The sequence below is a fragment of the Pteropus vampyrus genome, unplaced genomic scaffold (assembly GCF_000151845.1).
Source record: "Pteropus vampyrus isolate Shadow unplaced genomic scaffold, Pvam_2.0 Scaffold43, whole genome shotgun sequence".
NCBI classification, from domain to species: domain Eukaryota; kingdom Metazoa; phylum Chordata; class Mammalia; order Chiroptera; family Pteropodidae; genus Pteropus; species Pteropus vampyrus.
The window spans coordinates 9,081,074-9,095,541 of NW_011888824.1; the positions used below are offsets into that span (position 1 = coordinate 9,081,074).

A 14,468-nucleotide genomic window follows, 5' to 3' on the forward strand; every position below is an offset into this window, starting at 1 on the left:
TTTTTTTTAGTAACATATATTGCATGCTATAATTACATTTTCTTTATTATTCAACTATTGCTTTTTCCTAGATTTAATTTAATAATTACTTCAGTCTCAATTTTCCTACAGAACCTTAAAATTTCTAGATATGGTCAAATATATCAGGTCATGCCAGTTTACTCACCTCCTTTTTCTACTTTTTCTTTCCTCTTCCTTTCCTGCTTGGAAGTTTTCCTTTTGTCGCCTTCTGACTTTGCTTTGTGCTGCAGTGGTTGATCTCGTCAATCTGCGTCATAACTGAAGACATGGGACTTCAGCATTCAGTAGATCCCTTTGTCTTTTTCCTCAATTTAGGAAAAGAAGTCCTCTAGTTGCTTCCAAAGAAAGGGTGCATGAGAAGAAAATATTCTGAGTTCTTGCATATCCGAAAATTCTACTCTTTGACTTGATATGTGTGTGTGCGTGTGTGTGTGTGTGTGTCCACACAATTTCTGTCTCTATAACTTCTGCTTTTCCATAAATTTTAAAAATTTTACCTTTAATCAAATCTTTGAGTATAGTCCTTCTTGAACTCTTTAAATTTCCTTTAAATTTCTTTTCTTCTTTATTGATTTGTCTGTTTTGGGTTATACCTTTTAAATTAAAAGTTTCCTTCAAACATCTAGTAATTCTTAATTCTTTGTCATATTTGAGACTAAAGCATGAAAAATGTGACTGGGTTTGTTGACTGAAGGTATCTTGATATGGAGAGTCTCTTGTTCAATTGATATAAATTTGGAGGCAGAAATCTGATTTCTGATATTCAACTATTAAGTAGATTCTTCTTAATTGTATCATCTTGCTTTGTGATTTTTGTTGCTCCATATTTTTGTTCCTCTTTTTATTTTATAATTTATTTTTACAAAATGCTTACTTTTTAGCTTTTAAGCATCTCTATTAGCTTTTTAACCTATACTTATTAGTTGCACTATTTTGAGAGTTTACAATTTGTTTTTTCAACTTTCTATAGTTCTAATTTAGACTTAATTTTGTACCATTTCATGTAAAATTTAATAATATTGTGCCTAGCTTCATATAACCCTTAAACATCTTTTAGGCTAAAGTATTACATCTAAAAACCTAACAATATAAAGTTATATATTTTTCTTAAGTTCACAGTTTGTTTTTAAATAAGGAAATAATTAATCTTATATACTTCCACATACATTTATCATTTCTGGTCCTCTCCATTCCTTCCTGAGAATCTGAGTCTTCATTTGATCTCATTTCCTTTTAACCTGAAGAATTTCCTTTAGCATTTCTTATAATATAGCTGTTCTGGCAACAAATTCCATTAGGCTTTGTTTATATGAAAATATCTTGCCTTCATTTTTGAAGGATACCTTCACTAAATTTAGAATTCAGTATTGACAGTTATTTTTTGTTGTTATTGTTTAATTCAGTCCTTTCAAGTTATTGTTCTACAGCTGTCTAGAATTCTTCATATTATTTTTTTCAGTCAATGGAACATAATTTTTTTCCTGGTTGCTTTTAAACTTTGTACTTTATTTTGGTTTTTAGATATTTAATTACAATGTACCACAGTATGGCTTTCTTTCTATTTACATTTTTTTGGTGTTTGTGTGCTAATGAAACTTTTAATTTTTTTCACCAAATTTGGGAAACTATCTCATATTGTTTTTTATATATATTTTTTTCTGCCTCTTTTTCTATTTCATCTTCTCCTGGAACTCTGGTTACATATAAGTTAAAATAATTGATATTTTTCCACAAGCTACCAAGACTCTGTTTATTTATTCTGCATTTTTTTCACATTTAAAAATTTCTATTGATTTCTCATCTATGTACCAGACTCTTCCTTTTGTCGTTTCCAATGACTTGTTAAATCTATACAATATTTTTTTAAGTTATATATTTTTTATCTTAGAATTCTAATTTGTTTCTTTTTGGTAGTTTCTCATTCTCTTCTAATATTCCTTATTTGTTAATTTGTTATGAGCATGTTTTCCTCTATGTTCCTATATATGCTTACAATAGCATCTTTAAAACCTCTAATAAATCAAATATCTCGTCTTAGTCATCTCTGTGTGTTTTCATAAATTGCTTTTTTCTTTTTCTTGATTGAGATCATATTTTCTTTTTTTCTATAATTGTCTATTTTGTTTTGGATTGTGTTTGAATAATGTAAATTATATAGAGAGAGATTTTATATTTTCTTAAGTTTCTACAAACTTAAAAAATTTTATTTGGACAATGTTAATTTCAATGCAAATCTTAATTTTTAGAATCAAGAAAAATATGCTTGGAAAAGTAAACGGCAAAATAATTAAGCAAGTTATACAAAGGGACAGTAAGACTCAACAAGGGCAGGTAATGGTAAAGTATAAACCCATGGTTAAACCCATCGTGATGGTTAATTTTGTGTCAACTTGACGGGCCACAGGGTGCTCAGACATTTGGTCAAACATTCCGGGTGTGCTTGTGAGAATGTTTCAGGATGAAATTAACATTTGAATTAATAGACTAAGTAAAGCATATTGCCCTCCCTATTGTGGGCAGACCTCATCCAACCCATTGAAGGCCTGAATTTGACCCTCCCATGAATGAGAGGAAATTCTTTCTGCTTGACAGTTGAGCTGGGACATGGGTCTTCTCTTGCCTGTGGACTTGAACTGAAAAATAAACATTTTTTAGGTCCTGATCCTGTCAGCTCTCAGTCTGGGATTTACATCATTGGCTCTCCTGGTTCTCAGGCCTTAGGACTTGGATTGGAACTGCACCATGAGCTGCCCTGGATCTCCAGCTTGCCAACCTCAGATCTTGGGACTGAGCAACTTCCGTAATCATCCTTATAATACATTTTATTATATAAAAATATATTATATATAATGTTATATAATATATATTACATGTATATCCTTTTGGTTCTATTTCCTTGGAGAATCCTGATTAATACAGATTTTGGTACTTAGAGGTAGGATGTTGATGTAATAAATAGCCTAAAAATGCAGAAGTGCCTTTGGATTGGGTAATGATTAGAGGCTAGACGAGTTTTGATATGCATATTAGAAATATGGACATTAAAGGTGATGCTGGTGAGATTTCAGATAGAAATTAAGAACAGTTTATTGGAAACTGGAGAGAAGGTGATTCTTATTATAAAGTGTCAATGAACTTTGTTGAATTGTATTCTAATGTTTTGTGAAGGGTAGAACTTAAGAGTAATAAAATTAGATATTCAGCAGAGAAGATTTCTAAGCAAAATATTAAAGATGCAACTTTAATATTTTAAACTTTAATATTTTTAATATTTTAATTTTTTTATAGTAAAATGTGAAAGAAAAGAGATGAATTTAAGAAGTTGTTAGGCAGAAAGGAAAGAGGAAAACAAATAATTTAGTGTGGAGTTAATTAAACTCAAACTCCAAACTGTATTCTTTGTGGGAAGAACCAGCTGAAACTTTTCTGGGCTCTTTTAGCTTCAATGGGATGCTTTGAGTCTATCACATTAATATGTAATTCAGAGGTTTGACATATATTTGTTTAGAACTTATTATGGCTCTCTCCTTTATGGATTTCCCAATTCTTAGCTTTTGTGTTGTCCTAAAACTGTCCTCTGATTCCTTAATCAAAAAGTTGACAGTGTTCTCCCTGAGTTTTGGCTGTCCCCATAAGACATTGATTGCAAATTCCGAAAAGCCATAAAACTGGAATACTCATCCTGTTCTAAGTCTTCCAATTGTCAATTTCCCAATTGTCAATTTCTCTTCCAGTTGTCAGTTTCTTTCTTATTTTATGTTTCAGTACTTTCACGTTTGATTTTTCTTAATTTTGTTCAGTTATAATTACTATCTACAGGAAAATTGACATGATATAAATGACTTCATCATTATCAGGAGTGGAACTTTCCCATTTTTATGTAAGGTACCATATCTATCCAGTAGTTCAATTGCTAAACCTAAAAACTGTTTTAGTTCTTTTTTTCAGTCATGACTACTATTTCATATAATCTGTTAGAAAGTTATGTCATTTCTGTCTCAAAAATACGCACCAAATTTAATTACATTGTTTCTTGTTATTTCCCCAGCCCAAACTACTATTATCTCTTTTTATTTTTGACTTTTGCAATAACATCTTAATTGGTATCATTGCTTCCATTTTTTCCCTGCTACAGTGTGATCATGTCTATTTTCCAGAATAATCTTTTAAAACTAAAAATTATATTATATCACCTTTCTACTTAAACCCAGTACTACTTTGCTATTGTCATTCAAATAAAACCCAATCTCTATACTGTAACTTTTAAGTCTATAGAATTAGCATATGTCCATGATTTAAATTTCTAACTCATTCCCCATCCTTCATTATTCTCTATTGGCATATTTTTCTGTTCCTCACATTTAGCCAAATCATACCTGCCCAGGACTTTTACTTTTTCTCTACTCTGTCCAGAATATTCTTCCACTGGATACCTACATAGCTGCCTGTCATTATTCCTGTTGTTGATCTCAGAGAAGACCTGAGCACCCTGGTGAAGGTACATACCTCAATCCAGTTTTTTCTACCCCATTTTCCTGTTTTATTTTCTTCAAAGCAGAAATAATTTTTTGGTTTCATTTACTACTTTGTTGTTGTTGTGTGCGTGTGCGTGTGTGTGTGTGTATGTGTGTGTTTGTATATATATATATATGTTAGTATACTTATTATCTTTTTCACAACTTATCACCAATCACTAGTGCATAGAACACAGCTTTGACATGTGATAGGTGGTTAATAGAGATTTTAAGAATTAATTAAAGTTTGTCAAACTGGTGTTATGGTAATTCATAATTCTATAAATTTTGTTTAAAAATTATTTGTTTCTTCACTATTTTGAATTCTTCAAAATCATTCATGATTTAGAGATATAACTATGAACATCATATTATTTTATCTTTTATTGTGTTATGTCTTCATGGGGAACAGTATTAAGACAAATTCTAGTAGATTCATAGAAAAATTTTATATTAAAATGATCAGATCTAGGTTACTGTTTATAACATGTATCTGGTAGTTTTCTTTAATTTGTCTTATTATTTTTTATTAATAAATACAATTTAAGATTTTAAATATTTCCTTATTAAGTAAAATTAAAATAATCTATTAAAATATATCTTCATTTGGTAATTTGAGATATCCCTTGAAATTGTTTGAAATCAACTACCAAATCAATAGAAAGCAGAAAAAAAAATATATAACTATAAAGCTCTTCGATAATGAACATATAGTACACATACTTATTTTCTCACAATTTAGCAAAAATATTTTAATTTATTTTTTAGATTGCAAATATAAAAATATTTGCAGATATCTTGGCATTTCTCCTTGAGAAAATTATGAGGGAATAAATTCTATAGAGTAAATAAATTAAGAAAATATCCAGAGACATAACATAAACATAATATAATTGACTTACCTAGTTTCTAGTCTTCTAAAGCAGAATATCAACGTTTAAAAATTGATTTCATTTGTTCTTCACAAAGCATAGTGTATTCCCAAGGTTGGTCTCACCAGACATTAAAATGTACTGGCAAGTACTTTATAACATTTCACTCTTCTCTGCAAAATTCTCTTATATTTGAATGTGTTAAGATAAAGAATGTAAATCTCTTCATTGGTGAGTTGATGATGATACATTCACATACACACATGAACATATACATATATATTTTGCAAGACAAAATAAATCATTAAAAATATCGTGCTGCCTCATTGGCATTATCTTTTCTTAGAAGTATTTCCTCTATATCATTTTTATGTTATGAGTGGTAGAGAAACCTCCTTTGCCTGGTTTTTAAGTTTTTCAACTGTTGGTTTTGTACTTTAGAGCAGAGAGAAACTCAGTTTAATGGCAGTTTGACAGCTTTTCTCCTGGTGATAAAATAAAATTGATCAAATGTACATTAGAGCTCTTAGAGTCTGAAACATTCAGTAACCCACAGGGAATTCTCCTTGAATAGTATATGATTTATCAAAACTACTGCATTTACAGACAGATTGTTCATACTGAAACTCCAACCTACCTGGATCATGTTGTATTTCTTCTTTTTTATTTTATTTTTTCCACAATGGCTTATAATGCCTCTGAAGTGAGCTTTTTGTCTCATGAGAATTTGAAGTTTTATTTTGCAATGTGCAGATGCTAAAAGGACTGAAGGCAGTATCTTCAAACTTAGAAATCAGGTGATTCAATTCCGCATAATAGTACTTCGGCTCTCTAATAATTTCTCTTAGATTTCTCTAGACATACACATTTATTACTCAGAGAGATAGAGATAAAGAAAAACTACCCAATTATATCTGGTGATTTGCATTTGGCAATATTGCTAAGGGATTATACAAACTTACTTTATAATATACAAATAACTCACTTCATTCATATAAACCCTCCACTTCTAGCATAATTACGCAATACACATTCTAATAATAAAACAAAGTGAGAACTGGGTTATGTGGTAACATCACTTCTGTCATTAGATACTCTTAAAAACCACTTTTTAACACTGTAATTTCTGTAAACTTTTCATGAACGAGGTATTATTGATGTGAAGTGATGACAGTGTGTGGTGTTTTACAGGATATGTTTATAACTTACATTTGTAATAGACACAGCTTTTGAAAGAAAGATAGAAGGTCTATTACTCGGGAAGATGTTCTCCATTTATACTGTATTTTCTCTTCCCATTATGCTGACAGAATCACCACATTAATACAATGGTCTGTATTATGATGACAAAATTATGGCATTATAGCAGTAGACCATAAAGAGATAGTTCTATTAGTAAAAATATTTCTTTACAAATTGGATTCCTTTATTACTTTTTGTAGAAAGGATCTCTTATATGAAAATATAGCAAAGTACTTCCAGATCTAATGATGTTCTTTACTGGCGTTTAACTGAGTGATTATTTCCATCACAATAGTAATGATAACATCTCTTCAGTATTTATAACTTTATAATGCCATTTATTTGTACACAACTTTAAAGATGATCCATCAATTATCACACTATCCAAAAGACAAGTGTTGTTCTATTTTTTCATACCAATCTCTCTCTTACTTCTCTCAAGAGAAATATTTAGGAACTTCAGAGTATGATATTCTTGGATCCTATTACATTATGGTCCTCAGAGAGCATATTGAAAGGATCTGATTTTTAAAAAGATCCAGAAAGAGATAGTCCAAGCTTTCCAATTTTCAAGTGAATGAAAAAATGCCTTTTCTTTTTCAAGAAAGTTATCCATATTCATACAAACTGTGGACAATACAGTTAGGGCATGGTGATGCCTAAAGATCTGGACACATCAACACACTAAAGTGAAGACAGGTTAGAAGAGAATCTTTTTTCCTGAGTTAACAGTAGCTCACCTCATTCAGTTACCTATATCTGCAATTACACTGAAAATTCTATGTGCAGATGTTTTAGGTTGACAGAATGTCAGAGAAAATAAATTTTAAAACATTTTGCAGTTCCATTAGGTGCCTGTGTTGGAAATTTTACTCTTGTTTCTGCTCAGCTAGCATGCTGCTCATTTTCTGATAGAGAAGTTGTGATCTTGACAAAGGTAAAATTACAAGGTAACTAATAATTATCCTTGATATTTTCTCAAATTAGTAATAGGGCGGTGCTCAATTAATAATGCAAGGTATCATTTAAAAATTTAGATTTGCAAGTAAATATTCATATACTTCAAGAAAGTACATATGCCTTTGGAAAAAAACAAAGTTTTATTATAATGCAATATTCTTACCATCAAAACTGAGTAATAAAATAATTTTTATTAAAATATTTTATTAACTTTCTAAAGATATAATAAAAATACAAAAGACATTGCACATATTATAAATACCTTTACTAGTAATGACATTTGTGTGCTTTGGAAGTTTCAAAACTGAATGAATTTGATCTGGTCTAAATTGTTCATAGGTCATTCTATTCATTTCCAAGCTCTCTTCTTAGAAAATTTATTTTACTCTAAAACAATAAATGAGCAGAAACAAGATTCTGCTGATTCCAGCCTAGTTTTCTTTGTGATTGCACGTATCACACATATATTTAGTGCCTACTATTTACTAACTATAATGTTGGATATATGTGTATTTGGAGATAAATAAATTCAAAAGACAAAATTCCTAAACTGTGAATTCACAATTCAATTGAAGAGATATACATTAATTTTTTTAATATTAACATTATAATAATAGCTATTATATAGTGTAATATCAGTGAAAGAAATATTTATTTCAACAGGAAATATGCAAATGCATATTCAAGAATATGGACTGAACTCTAAACTGGAATTTTAGTGAATAATAGATTGGAAATATAAGTGGTTTGGTTGGAAATTCTGTTTGGGTGAAGGATCTATGTAGAAGAGTGATAGATATTCGGGGAATGGTAAGGAGATTGATGTGGCTAAGGCATACATCCCATAAGTGAGGTATTACAGAAAACAAAGTCGCAAGGATAAATATAAATTTATGAAAGTCTATAAGTGCAAGATGTTCCCTTTACATTAAAGACAACCTGAAATTTTAGGGGTAGAGGTTAACTATATGATCACCTATTTATTTTAGAAAACTAATATTGCTGCAATTGGACAAAAGGATTGTAGTGCGGGGAAACCATAGGTAAGGAGATAAAGCTGTGGTTTGGGAGAGAGATCCTAAAACTGCAGTGGTAGTGGAAGTGTGGAGTGGTATATAAATATGAAGAGGCTTGATGACTTAAGAAGCAGAATTTGATGACTAAGTGAAGCTAATAGTGAAGAAAGAAACAAACAAACTAATGATTACTTTTGAGTAAATGCAGCTAGAATAATGGACACATCTAATCACATAAAGAATGCAAATTGTTTGTTGTTACTAACAATAGAATAGGCGGAAAATACACCCTTTCCTTGACTGATCTTTTTAAAACATGCGACCCTTGGATATTAACACCTTATTGGGCATATGATTTGCAAATATCTTCTCCCATTCAGTAGGTTGCCTCTGTTTTCTTGATGGTTTCCTTTGCTATACAGATGTTTTTTAGTTTGTTGTAGTCTCATTTGTTTCTTTTTGCTTTGTTTCCCTTGCCTTTGGAGTCTGATCTAGAAAACATCACTAAGACGAATGTCAAGCAGCTTATTGCCTTTTTTTTCTTTTTGAGGATTTTTATAGTTTCAGGTTTTTTATTCAAGTCTTTCGTACATTTTAAGTTAATTTTTATATGAAGTATAAGATAGTGATCTTGTTTCACTCTTTTGCATGTGCCGTCTGGTTTTCTCAACACCATTTATTGAAAAGAGTCTCCTTTCCCCATTGTATGTTCTTGGCTCCTTTGTAGTAAATCAATTGTCCATATATATGTGGGTTTATTTCTGTACTTTTTATTCTCCTTCTGGGCATTTATCTGAAGATATGAACACACTAATTCTAAAAGGTATATGCACCTCTGTTTATTGCGGCACTGTTTATAATAGCCAAGATATGGAAACAACCTAAATGTCCATTGTTGGGTGAATGGATAAAGAAGATGTAGCATATATCTAAAAAATGGATGCTATTCAGCCATAAAAAAGAAGGAAATCTTGCCATTTGCAACAACATTGATGAAACTTGAGGGCATTATACTAAGTGAAATAAGTCAGACAGAGAAAGACAAGTACTTTACAATCTCACTTATATATTGAATCTCAAACAAAACAAAACAAAAGCAAACTCATAGAGGTAACATATTAGTGGTTACCAGAAGGGCAGGAAGTTGGCAGGAAGATGAAGTGGATGAAGGGAATCAATTGTATGGTGACAGACACTAACTAGACTTACAGCAATAATTATTATATAGTGCATACAGATATTGAATTATAATGTTGTACATCTGAAATATATGTAATCTTGTATACCAATTTTACTACACAAAAAAGTGACCTTCAGACAAAAACACACACACAACTACAAATGTTATCTCAATTCTGATTTGAGGTTTATCTTATGAATCTTGCTCATTTTTAATTGGGTTATTTTCTTATTATTGAGATGTAAGAGTTATTTTTATAGTCTAGATACAAATTCTATAATATACGATTTAAAATATTTTTTCTCAGTCTGTGTTTTTTTAAATTTCATTAATAATATATATATTTTTCTTTAGGTGAGGCAACCCTTGGTTGACCTCACAGATTGCAAGGACCTTGTCAGTTTACAATCCCTTATTTTTTTTTTTACGCCTACAGTACCTGGTCTTCCTACGTGGTCTCCCATCCAGGTATTAACTGGGCCCGACCCTGCTTAGCTTCTGAGATCAGATGAGATTGAGCTTGTTCATGGTGGCATGGCTGTAGACAACAATATCTTTCAAGAAACATTTTTTTTTTTTTAATTTTAAGAAAGTCTAACATCTTTTACTTTTACGAATTATGTTTTAGAGTTGTGCCTCTTTCCCTAACCTAAAGTTATAAAGATTGCCTCCTATATTTTCTTCTGTTTTATAGTTTTAGTTTTTATATTTATAACTGTGATCCATTTATAGTTAAATTTTTATAAATGGTGTGAGATATGGATCTAAGTTATTATAGGTATACAGCGATTCTATCACACAATTATTTTTCTGGTGAATTGCTTCAGCATCTTTTTAGAAATTTAATCATTCATATATGCATGATTCTCATTTTGGACTTTTGCATCCTGTTCAATTGATCTATTCCTCTATCTTTACACTCATACTTCATTTCCTTGAAAAAAGTAGCTTTATAGAAAGTCTTGAAATCAGCCAACATAAGTCTTCCAACTTTGTTCTTTGTTTTCAAAATTTGTTGGGCTATTGTTGGTCCTTTGCATTTCCAGATGAATTTTAGTTATCATTTTAGCAATGTCTATGAAAAGCTTGCTGAGATTTTTATTGGGAGAGGGTGCTCATGGGGAACCACCACAAATTAATTATTTTTGGCAAGAATTCTACTTCATATGTGACATTGTCATCAATAGGAGGAACAAAAGTCTGGTCGTTTGATACCTAGTGACGCATAGAGATAGGTCTCGCAGGTCAGCTATTGTCAGCTCTGTTTCTCCAATGTAAAATTTTATTTTTCTCTTTAAAATATTATGTGATATGTGAGATAGGAGCTCAATATTATGGAAACATCATTTCCCATCAATGTTTCTTCTATCATTTTAACCTTTAACAGTTGCTTTTAAGTCCAAGAAGAAGGATAAAATTAACAGAAAAGTGTCATTTTGCTTTTTGCTTATTCTTGGCTTCTGTAGTTCCTATATTAGGACTGAAATTTCCATATCGAAAATTTTAAAAATAAGAGATTTGAAGTTACACACATGTGGATCGGCAACCTGACTCCGTCACTGCTTGTGAGTATGATCTTAAAAAAGTTACTTAACATTTCTAAGTTTGAGTGTCTGTATCACTAAAATTAGAACAATATCATTTACTTCCTTTGATTGTTTAGAAGATTAATTCAATTATCATATAACTTTAATAATAATGGCAGTCATTTATTGAAAATCACCATACGAAAAATGCTTTCTTTAATCCTTACAAAAATTCTGTGAAGGTAGGCCTTAGTAAATTTATTTTGCAAAATTGAGGTTCAAAGATATTAAGCAACTTGCTTAAGATTGCATAACTGCTAAGAAGCAGTGCTGGACTACAAATATAGTTTGACCCAATGCCAGGAAGAGTGCTAGTTGCATTTGTCATGCTGTTTATAATGAGTAGTTATGAAGATGAGTTTCTCTCACAGGATCTAGAGTTTGGACCTAAGAAAAAGGTATGCAGTTCATTGCCTTAGTGTAAGAGGGATTGAGGCTAAAGATGAAGAACGGTTGTAGTGGCTATTAGAACCCTGGGTCTTTGTCATTAGTTAACATGTTATTTATTATCAAATCACTTGAACTCTCCCCGATCTCTTTCTATCAAAGGAAGAATAATATTATTTGCCCCTTCTACTTCAGGGGCTTGTAAGTGCTAAGTAAGTAATACACTCTGCTGTGCTTTGTATTCTGCAAATTTATAAAGTCTGTGAGTGTGTTATTGTAATTCATATTTTGAATTCATACTTATTTTGACTCTATTGTCATTACAAAATTCAGGTGATATATGTAATAATGGAGGACTGTAGCTAGATTCATGTGATATGTTCCATATGACACTAGCAGTAATAGCTTCATCAAATATCACACAACCTTGGTATCCTGATTTATCAGTTAATGAGAAACTGAAGTTAATGTTATTTCTTTAATACAAGTCATCCTGACTCTTTTACATTTTCTTATGGTCTCAAAATATGTTACATATACTTGTTTACTTGGCCATTTTTGTTTTGGATATTTTCTTTTAGATACCATTCTTTGAAGAGATTTTTTTTTACTTGTAATTTTCAAGCGTTATTTGTGAAGTTCTCACTCATAGGTATCAGAAAGTACAAAATAAATAGAAAATGATTAGACATCTAGAGTAGGAATATAAATAACCATTAATAATTTAGTTTATTGAGTAGAAAGCCATATCTTCTTGACATGTAAATGTTGCCTATCTGTTTACTCTTCTTGAATAGTAAAGAAGAATGAAGGAAAGAAGAAAGAGGCTGCTAGTGTGCCAAAACTATTTAATTTATGACTCATAAAGGATTCATGTTATTTTAAAATGTACTTAATATTTTACAATATTTAAATAATGAAATGTTACGTAAATCTTGCCACCTACCCAAATTTTCTCTTAAAAACTAATTTTAACTTCCATTTTCCTCCATTGATAATTTCCCTTGTAAGTATTCTAGAAGAAGTTAGAAGTGTGACTTAATTCTTTTTTATAATATAGGGTAAAGGCCAGTCAACCTAATCATAAGCATTAGAGTAAACTGTTTTAATTTTGGCTTAATGGGTAATTCAAGGTCGAGATAGATCCAAAGATAAGGTGCGTTGCAAGTAAATCAACCATGAGCCTGAATAGAAATTTGAAAACCAAATAATGTGCCTATTTAACAAGATACAGATAATAGAAAAGATTAAAAAATTATTAAAGTAAAAAAGTAACATTTAGTCTTCTAATCCAAAATGTTTGAGAAAATCACTGTGAAAGCCAAAGGTAGCTTTGGGAGAGAAAAAGGAAACACTTGATAAAAGACAATGTGTTAATCCCATGACAAGCTTGAACTTGCTTCATTTCAAAGGTACCCATCACCTATGTGAATTGAAAATGCGTCTCTCCTTAACACCATGTTGTAAGGAGAGAAAAGAGTAATAAAAAATTGATGAGAGAAAAGAGGTTTTGTTGTTTTGAGATGCAAATAGTTCTAGAGGTAGAGGTCAACAAGCCTGTGAAAGAAAATCATTTGGGACTATGAATGAGTGCCACATATTTATTTCAAACACTTTTTTTGTGTGTATAAAACATATCTTTTAAGATTTGTTGTCCATAAAAAATAGAAAGCAAATGATCTCCTTTCTTCCAGGAGTATTTGGTAAGAGAGTAAAGCCAGAAAATATTATATTGAAATAATCCATGAATAAGCTATTCTAATGGAGTACAGCTTGATTAACTCTGTAAATATTTTAACCAAATATCCTTGAATTTTCTGTGCAATTCTGCACTTCTGTACTTCTGGTCTGTTTTATTATTTTGGCAGTATGATAAGAATACTATAACTTTTTCAAGTATGGTTTACCCAGGTAAAACGAATAGCGAAGGAAACATACTACATATGTTCATATTCTATGACATAGTATGTTTCTTTCATTGTTTTAATTACTTGGGTAAACAACACTTGAATAAGTTAATACATTTTTTTTATTATAGTAAAAGTCATTATATAATTTTTTTTCCAAGGGAAAAGTGTTATTCTTCCGCCACTCTAGCTACAGATTAATCACTGCAATAAGCAAAATGCCCCTGACTGCTTACAAAGAAGATTCAATTGTCACTGTCATGGAATTCAGTCTCACACAATCTAATCTTAGACTTCTTTCTCAAATGATGTTTCAGATCCACATAGTCCATCCATATTGATTGTCCCCTTTTTTCTGTATTCATCTCTATCTCTCTAAAACTCACTATAATTTTCTCACTGTACCTTTCACAGAAATATACTTCACTCCATGGTCTTTCTATTAAAATCCACCTATCCATCAAGACCTCACTCAAGTTTAGTAGTTTCTCTGTTATTACCTCAGCGTAATCCTTTCTTCCATATTTTTGTCTCACAGTCCTGTGCACTCATACTATAGTATTTAACGTGCTCTTTTTTTTTTTTTTTTTTAATTTTGGTTACTTATGCTTATTTATGCCTGGTTTGATTAAGAGAATGCACACTGTCTGAGGGTAGAGAATGTCATTTATGTGAATCTCTCAAAGTATTTAGCATAGTGTCCATAGAAAATAGTAAATTAATTTATTTTCAAATATAATTATATGGTGAATATTTAGTCTTTAGGAAATCCTTTTTCTTGGT

At 30.7% G+C, this 14,468-nt stretch overlaps 1 pseudogene; it reads right to left on the minus strand.

The window, feature by feature from the left end:
• Positions 1-10,232: 10,232 nt before the first annotated feature.
• On the minus strand, positions 10,233-10,351 carry LOC111738828 (annotated as a pseudogene).
• Between the last annotated feature and the right edge of the window lie 4,117 nt (positions 10,352-14,468).